Source organism: Lemur catta, chromosome 7 (genome assembly GCF_020740605.2).
Source record: "Lemur catta isolate mLemCat1 chromosome 7, mLemCat1.pri, whole genome shotgun sequence".
NCBI classification, from domain to species: domain Eukaryota; kingdom Metazoa; phylum Chordata; class Mammalia; order Primates; family Lemuridae; genus Lemur; species Lemur catta.
In genome coordinates this window covers 105,893,464-105,902,535 of record NC_059134.1, presented here as the reverse complement: position 1 = coordinate 105,902,535, position 9,072 = coordinate 105,893,464, and the positions used below count along the sequence as shown (strand labels likewise).

Below are 9,072 nucleotides of genomic sequence, written 5' to 3'. Positions count from 1 at the left end.
TTCTCAGGACACCTTCCCGTGACACCAAGGCTCCCGATCCATGAGAAGGAGCCTGTTCAGACTCTGCCCGACCCCTCATGACAAGTCAAACGCCCCCAGCGCTTGCAGCCCCCACCCCGCGCCACACTCGGCCTCCCTTTGCTTGGCCAAACCCTCCGCAGCCCTCAGGCCGCAGGTGGAACTTCTCTGCCGAGACGTGGCCCAGGGCCCTGTTCCCCGCCAGACAGAGGTCATTTGGAGCCTGAACCGCACATTCTCTTGGCAAACCTGCTCCACACGGCACGGGGCTACTGGTCTCCTGTGCTCTCTCTGCTGCCTCAGTTTCCAGATTCTCCCGAACGCCCTGAGATTCTGGCGCAAGGTGGTGTTGCTCCTTCCTCCCCGGCCCCATCCTCTGCCTGCCCCGTGCAGGTGCCGTGAGGGCGGTCACAGGAGCGGAGGGGCCGGCGGAGGCTTCGTGACGTGCCTTGCACACGGAGCGTCACGGGCGGAATCAGGCCGGGGACGGGAGGACTCTGATCAATGTCGATACAAAGACAGAGAAAGACAAATCCCCAAGGAAGATGCGTTTCATCTGGGACAGGACGCAGGAAGCAGGGGGCGTCCGGGACGCCCGCACCGACCAGGGTGCTCCGGTCAGTGCAGAGAAGCCAGAGCTCCGTGGGGTTTCGGGGGGAAGGAGGAGGCTGCACAGGTTGTTCTAAAGGAAGCTCGTTGGCGCCAACAGTGACGCACAGGGCCGAGGGCTGCTGCCTGGGGACAGTCGGCAGCTGCTGGGCAGGACGTGGAACCCCGGCGTCAGGAACTCTGTGGGCAAGTGTCCTGCCCAGCGGTGAGCTGTCCCTGAGCTGCCAGCTGTGCCGTGTGACTCACGCAGGGTCCTGCGGTTTGGGATCTAGAACTAGTCCCTGTTATCGGGAAAACTGGGCTCAACAGCCCCCACCCCCTGATGGCCACCTGGCTGCATTTGCCAGTTTCATACAAGTGGTGCTACTTTGAATCTGGCGACTTCCGCAGAAGACATTAGAATAACCAACAAGGAGGAGACAGCAGTGTGGGTGCAGGAGGTTTATTAAGGACTCAAGGCTGCGGCTCCTGCCGCAACAGACACAGGCAGAAAGGGCATGGCGAGCAGAGACGTCCTGGGGCTCGACCAGCTCTTGTGGCAAAAGGGGCTGACAGCTCCGGGGGCCCCAGGTTTGGGGGCTCCACTGGCTGCCGCCTGCCCTAGCACGGGGGTCTTGCTGGCGTCCCAGGACAGGCAGGCGAGGAGGAGGTCTGGGAGGTGGAGCAGCTCCAGAGGGTGCGTGGCCGGGAGGCCCTCATGTCCCTGAGTCCAGGTCCAGCCAGAGCTCAGCAGGGTGCAGGGGCCGGGGCCTCGGAGGCAGGACATGGGGAGCCAAGAAATGGGACTCCTGATTCCCTGAGGACAGGAGATGCCTGACCCTGCCAGGTGAACGCTGTCTGTCTCCTACAGCAGGAGCACTGGGTCTCCCTCAGTGCAGAGATTCAGCTTCCACACGCTGGCAGAGGAAGACTCCAGAGGTGAGCTGGAGGGGTCTTGGGGGGGCTCCTGCCATTGTCGGGAGATATGGACTCGCAGGGGACATCGAAGGCTGGGGCCAGAGCCTCAGATCTTGCACTGGCAGCAGATGGGGACACAGCAGCTGGACTGGGAGCAGCAGGGCTTGCAACAGCTGGACTGGGAACAGCAGGGCTTGCAACAGCTGGACTGGGAGCAGGTGTTCTGGCAACAACTAGACTGGGAACAGCAGGGTTTGCAGCAGCTGGACTGGGAGCAGCAGGATTTGCAGCAGCTGGACTGGCAGCAGCTAGACTGAGAGCAACAGGGTTTGCAGCAGCTAGACTGGCAGCAGCAGGACTGGCAGCAGGGTGATCCACAGCCCCCCTTGGAGCCCCCACAGGACCCACAGCCCCCTTTGCCAGAGCTGGAGCAGGAACAGGCTGGCACACAGCAGCACACAGGCTTGCAGCAGCAGACAGGGACACAGCAGCTGGAGCCACAGCCCCCACAGCTGGAGCCGCAGCCCCCACAGCCGGAGCCGCAGCCCCCCTTAGAGCCTCCACAAGACCCACAACCCCCCTTGGAGCCCCCACAGGACCCACAGCCCCCCTTGGAGCCCCCACAGGACCCACAGCCTCCCTTGGAGCCCCCACATGAGCCACAGCCCCCTTTGCCAGAGCTGGAGCAGGAACAGGCTGGCACACAGCAGCACACGGGCTTGCAGCAGCAGACAGGGACACAGCAGCTGGAGCCGCAGCCCCCACAGCTGGAGCCGCAGCCCCCAGAGCAGCCACAGCAGCCCATGGTTCTGGTGGGTGGAGCAGGAGCAGTTGGGAGGAGCAGGTGGGAGGAGCAGGTGGGAGAAGGATGCAGGTGTGGAGCCTCCTGAGCCCGGGCCCTTTATACCCCGGCCCAGGTGTTTACACTGAACACATGATTACTTCCCTCTTGTGTTTACGCCATTTCACCTGCACAAGTGTTATTTTTGTCTCTTCACTGTGGCGTCAGCTGCCATAAGCTCCACCAAGGTCCGCTGTCTTTCGTGTCTAAATTTGGGCTTTTCCTGGAAGCTGTTTCCCTTTGGAGAAGCAGCTGAGCTGCCCATTCAGGGGCTGCCCGGACCCCTGGGACGGTCGTGGCTGGGCTGGCTGGTGACCCGCTGTCCTCAGTGTCCCATTTCTCCTTATTGAAATAGATCCTCTAACTCCTGGGCACGGTGTTTTTATTTCCCTCCTTAAAAATCAATTCGTTATCATTTTTGTAAAAAATCAAAAAGACGTTAAGCTGGAAGAAGACGATCTCTAGTTCCGGCACTCCACACTACTTGTGTACCTGTTTTGCTAAACTTGCAAAACAAAACTTTGAGGAACGTGGGCTTTACTCCAATCGCACATTCCCGGCTCCTCTTCCCTCCCTCCTGGCTGGCCCCCCATCCCAGGCAGGAGCAGACCCACCTGCTCGTGGCAGCTCCGCGCAGGTGCGAACCCGCCTTCCAGGCTTGGGAGTGGCAGTTTTCCTTGGAATGTTTGCAAAATGCCACGAGTCAACTCGCGCACTTGAGATTCACTGTCTTTGAAGGGACAATGTGTGATCAGCCAACCCTTCTAATGACTTCAGTTTTCCAAAAACACACTTTTAATTTTTATTCGAGGTAAAACTTACATCTATGAGGTGCACATCTTTCGAGAACACAGCTCATGAGTTTGGCAAACCGTGTCTTGTGTGGCCTTCATGGGACCCCAACCATTTCGTCACCCGGAAGGTCCCCCTCCTGCCCAGCCAGGCCAGGCCCTGGGCACACGCTCCTCTGCCGCCTTTGGTCTGCCACCCAGCACTGTGTGAGTGACATCTCCACGCATTCGAGCTGGTTTCTATCTCGTGACATTGTCACATTGTTCTGCACATCCGTGACGTGTCCTTCGTCATTTAATCACTGAGTAGTGTTCCCCTGTCCTGTGCACAGACACGTGAATTGCTCTCGGTTTCGGGGCTGTGACAGATGAAACATCTGCGTGCAATCCTTTTGTGAACTTAGTTTTTATTTCTTTGGGTAAATACGTAGGACTGGACTTGCTGGATCGTAGCGGGCGTGTGTTTAACTTTATGTGACACTGACGGTTTTCAAACTGGTGATGCCGTTTCCGACTGTGCCCAGCCACGGGTGGAGCCGCGGTTGTTCCATGCGGCTGTCAGCGTGGCTGCCGTCGGCTTTTGACATTCCCGCGTCTGCGTGGGGGTGAAATCGTGTCACACGGTGGTGTTGGTTTGCCTTTCTCTGATGAGTCATGTTTGTGGGAATCTTCTCGCGTGGTTATTATGTATACAAATTTCTTGTTAAATAGGGTTGTTAAAACTGTCCACTTTTGTTATTGATGAGTTGGAGCTCTTAGTTCTGGCAACATAAAATGCTTTGGCAAAGATAGATAGATACACACACAGGTGATTTTCTCCTCGAAGGGGGTTACCTTATCAGTAGCTTATTAATAATTTCTTTTGATAGGGAAGAGTTTTTGATTGTGAAGTGTGATTGAACACTTTGTCTTTGATGTGACCTCTCTGAAAAATCTCCTAGCTTTGCTTCTAGAAACGGTGGAGTTTGGGTTTCGTGTTTCGTCCTAGGATGGATCTGAAACTAATTCTTGTGTGCCGTGGGAGGCAGCCGGGGTTCATGTTGCCACATTTATCCAATTGTTTCCGCGGCATTTGAGGACAAGAACTTCCTTGTCCCACTGAAGTCCTGAGGGCCTTCAAGGAAGGTGAGGACACACGTGTGAGCCTGTTTCTGTTCCGCACATGCACTCGCCCCTTCCCGGCGCCAGGACACACTGTCCCGAGACGCCATGGGAAGCTGTGGGGTCAAGGACTCTGAGACCTTCACCCGCACTCTTCTTTCTCCAGATTGTTCCGTTCTTCCAGTTCCTGTGCTTTTCTAACTAAATTTTACAACCCACTGGCCAATCTCTACCCCAAAAATCCATCTGTGACTTAGGGCAGCATTGTGTGGAGTCTACGTGTCAACCGGGGGAAATGACATCTTAGCCACAAGGAGCCCTCCACAGGGCATGAGATGTGTCTCTGTCCATTCATTTCCGTCTTTTGAAACTTCTCTCAGCAATTGGTGGGGCTTCTTAATGTAGAGTTCTTGCACGTACCTTGTTAATTTTTTTCCTAAGTATTTTACATTGTTTTAGAGTTTTATTTTCCTAGATTGATTGTTAGTACGTAGAAATAGCATTTGTTCTTGGGTCTTGACTTTGTACCCTCTGGTTTTGCTGAGTTATTGGTTCTAACAGGTGTTGAACAGAGAGGGTGGGAGTTTCTACAGATTGACGTGTCTGCTGTGGAGACAGCCTTGGGGCTTCCCAACCTGCTTCCGTCCTTCCCCACCGCGCCAGCCGGGCCCCAGTGCAGCCTGGAGCAGATGGGGGGGAGCAGACGTCCTGGCCCTGTTCCCTCTGTCCTAGTAATGGCATTTGGCCGTCACAGCGGGTGGTGACTTCCCATGTGAGCCGACATTATTCCGTCCACAGGGGCCTGAACAGAACAGAAGCAGAGGAAGGGACAGCGTAGCCTCTGCCTGATTGCGCAGGGACATCCATCTTCTGCCCGTGGATGGAGACTCGCACCACCTGCTGCCCTGGTGCCCCTGGACTCGAGCTCAGTTACGCCCCAGCCGACCCACGTCTTCGGCTGCAGACAGCAGGGCACGGGACTCCTCAGCCTCGGGGGCTGCGTGAGGTCCTTCCCCACAGTAAATCTGTCATCTACCTGTCACACTCCGACGTGTTCTGGCTTTCTGGAGAACGCTTTCTCACACAGTGTAGGCTGCTGTAGATCCCAGAATGGGCACCGCCTTTCCTGGCACCGTCTCTGCCAGCCCGTGGCCTGCCCAGTGCCCGCAGGGCGGGTCGTTACGCTGCAGAACAAGCCACACACGACCTCAGAGGTGGAAACGGCTCCTGCTCCTCCCGTCACGAGACACCTGGGGTCTGCTTCCTACTCTGTGACTCGGGCAGCCCGTCACCATGGCCCCACGGCCAAAACAGTCACAAGGCACATCTCTGACAAAGGCCTAGAATATGTAAGTCTAGAATATACAAGGAACTCTCACACTCAAAAGCAAAACATGCATGAAAACAAACAAATCAACAAACTAAAACAACCCAATGAGGAAACGGCAAAGACGTGCAGAGACCTTAGACCCAGGAGGATGTACAGACAGCCCTGGGCTCGGGCTAGGATGTCCCTCGTCCTTAGGCACAGGAAAGACTAATTAACACCACAACCATTGTCCTATGATGCTCAAAGGCTTCTCAGTGTCACCCTGCACCAGCCAGGACTGCCAACTCTGTGGGTTCCCAAACTTCTAGGTGTTCTCTAATCTTTCCTTCTGCCTGCAAAGCAGCCAGTTCATCTCTGCCAGCCGCTGGCAAGGAGCTGCGGGCAGGGAGCCCGGCGGGGCACCCTCTCTTCTTCCCTGGAGGGCCTCTGCCAGGGTCCCTGCAGCTGCCCGGAAGCCCCCTCAGCTGCGGGACTGCGGGGACGGCTCCCAACAGTGACGCCAGGCGGCGGCAGGAGGAACAGCACTGGGCGCGTTGCCGGGTCCCACTGTCCTGAGTGCAGATGTGATAGTTCCCCATGTCACACTCGGGACACAGTTATACTCAAAGGTATTCTTTGCTTATCTGAGACTCGAGTGTCACTGGGCATCCTGTGTTTGTCTGTCCACCCTCCCACCCGGTGACTGTGGGAAAGCCCTGGAACGGACACCTGTTATCACAGGAGCGGACCTTCCACGGGGAACAACTAGCAAGGTTTTGGCAAAAGCACTTACAGTCCGTTGTCTCAGTCAGTTCTGGAATCTTCCAGCCCAGTCTTACACGGAAAAGGACGCTGCCGACCTGAGAGCTGAGCCCGGGTCCCCGGACCCGAAGAAACAGCCCCGCCAGGCCCCCCTGAGAGAAGGGACACGCGGGTTCTTCCCCAGAGCGGGAGTGGCTTCCGGAGACGGCACAGCCCAGGCGGGTCCAGAGCCCTGGGCCCAGAGTCCCTGAGCAGGACCCACGTCCCCAGGGCGGGGCGGCTTCCCTGTGCGGCTCACGGTGCCGTGAGGAGGGGCCGTGGCAGCTGCGCCCTTGCGACTGTTTACGGAGGAGCAGCGCTCTGGACCCACCTGGCAGCACATTCCAGAAAAGCACAGTGACAACAGGAGTGCTCAGGAAAGCAAGGCAGGAGAGAGCCCTGGACCTGGGGCACAAACAGGAACCAGGAAGTGATCATGTGCCAGCCTCACACCTGACCCTGGGCCGGGGTATAAAGGGCTCGGGCTCAGGAGGCTCCACACCTGCACCGTCCTCCCACCTGCTCCTCCCACCTGCTCCTCCCACCTGCTCCTCCTCACCCACCAGAACCATGGGCTGCTCTAGCTGTTCCGGGGGCTGCGGCTCCAGCTGTGGGGGCTGCGGCTCCAGCTGCTGTGTCCCTGTCTGCTGCTGCAAGCCCGTGTGCTGCTGTGTGCCAGCCTGTTCCTGTTCTAGCTCTGGCAAAGGGGGCTGTGGGTCCTGTGGGAGCTCTAAGGGGGGCTGTGGCTCCTGTGGGGGTTCCAAGGGGGGCTGTGGCTCCAGCTGTGGGGGCTGTGGCTCCAGCTCTGGGGGCTGTAGCTCCAGCTGCTGTGTCCCTGTCTGCTGCTGCAAGCCCGTGTGCTGCTGTGTGTCAGCCTGTTCCTGCTGCAGCTCTGGCAAAGGGGGCTGTGGGTCCTGTGGGGGCTCTAAGGGGGGCTGTGGGTCCTGTGGGGGTTCCCAGGGGGGCTGTGGCTCCAGCTGTGGGGGCTGTGACTCCAGCTGCTGTGTCTGTTGCTGCAAGCCTGTGTGCTGCTGTGTGCCAGCCTGTTCCTGCTCTGGCTCTGGCAAAGGGGGCTGTGGGTCCTGTGGGGGCTCCAAGGGGGGCTGTGCGTCCTGTGGGGGCTCCAAGGGGGGCTGTGGGTCCTGTGGGGGCTCCAAGGGGGGCTGTGGGTCATCCTGCTGCCAGTCCAGCTGCTGCAAGCCCTGCTGCTCCCAGTCTAGCTGCTGCCAGTCCAGCTGCTGCAAGCCCTGTTGCCAGTCCAGCTGCTGTGTCCCCGTGTGCTGCCAATGCAAGATCTGAGGCTCTGACCCCAGGCCCCAGGTGGCCCGCACTCATGCAGGTGCCAGGCCACCCGTCCTTGCCCTGGGCTCGTGCTGCTCCTCCCTCACTCCCTGGTGTCGTCCTCTCCACGCAGCAGCTCCTGCAACACGTCGTCGAGATGCGGCGGGCGCAGGGCTGCCTGCCTACTGGCTGACGCCCCTTCTGGCTCATTCGCCCACGTCTCCTCCTGAACTTCCCTCCCTGCTCCCCCTCACTGAAGATCCAAACTGGCCCGCAGAGGCCTTGGAGGTGGCTCAGACTCCTGGGACCCCGAGAGCTGCCCCATCTTTCAGGAGTTTGGCCAACCCTGAATCTCTGCGGCCCTCTGCGTGTCAGGACCTGGCCCTGGACCCCTGAATAAACACTGTGTAGCATAAGCCCCTGGCCTGTGGTCTTTCCTTCCCACCCTCTCTAACTCCTGAAGCCTCCTCTCGCCGCCCCACCCGAGGCTGTTCCGATTTCTCTCTCCACCGGGCCTCCCAGGCCGCCCTCCGCGTCCTCACTCACAGAACTGGCGTCTGGAGTTTTCCAGAGCCTTGTTCCACCTGCGAGATGGGGTTTGCCCCAGCTCCAGCCCCTCTAACCTTCCTGTCCCCCCAAGGGGTAAAGGCGACACCACTGGGAAATACTTGTGACGGTCCCGGTCCCGGGATACAGGCCCACTAATACACTGAGATTGAAGCAAAAGACTAGAAGACTTCCTGTCCCCACACTTCACCACGACATCGACAGGGCTCCGGTGTGAGTGGGATTGATTCCACTCCGGTGTGCATGGCTGGTTTAATAATGCAGAAATGGAATAATGTCGTCCGTCAAGCCAACACATTACAGAACAAATGTCATCTGATCATGTCCGTTGATGCAGAAAAGTACCCACTCGTGGTGACATTTCTTAGCAGCCTGGGGTCAAAGGGAGCCTTTCCTCAGCTTGGTGAAGAACATCCGTGAAAACAAACACAACAGCTCACGTCATAATTAACTGTGACAAACTAGGTCCCTTCTCCCTAAGACCGAGCACAAAACAAAGACGCCCTCTTGCCGTTCCTGTCAACATCGTACTAGAAGCCCTGGCTCTTGCAATAAGCTTAGAAAACAGAAATAAAAGACATACCAAATGAGGAGGAAGAAATAAAAACTGTGCTTTTTGTTGTTGTTGTTGTTGATGATGACAGGATTATCTCTATAGAAAATCCCCAAAAAATGGCTAAAAACTCCCACCTCCTCCTGGAACTAATAAGTGATTATAGCAGGGTTACAGGAAACAGGTTTATATACGAGAATCAATTGCTTTGCAATATACCAATGTTAATGGAGGAAAAAATTAACTCTGTAAAATAATTTAAAGAGGTTTATTCTGAGCTGAGCTGAGTGACTGGGGTCTGGGG

At 57.2% G+C, this 9,072-nt stretch overlaps 1 pseudogene; it reads right to left on the bottom strand.

The window, feature by feature from the left end:
• Positions 1–3,626: 3,626 nt before the first annotated feature.
• LOC123642176 lies at positions 3,627–7,858 on the bottom strand (annotated as a pseudogene).
• Positions 7,859–9,072: the final 1,214 nt, after the last annotated feature.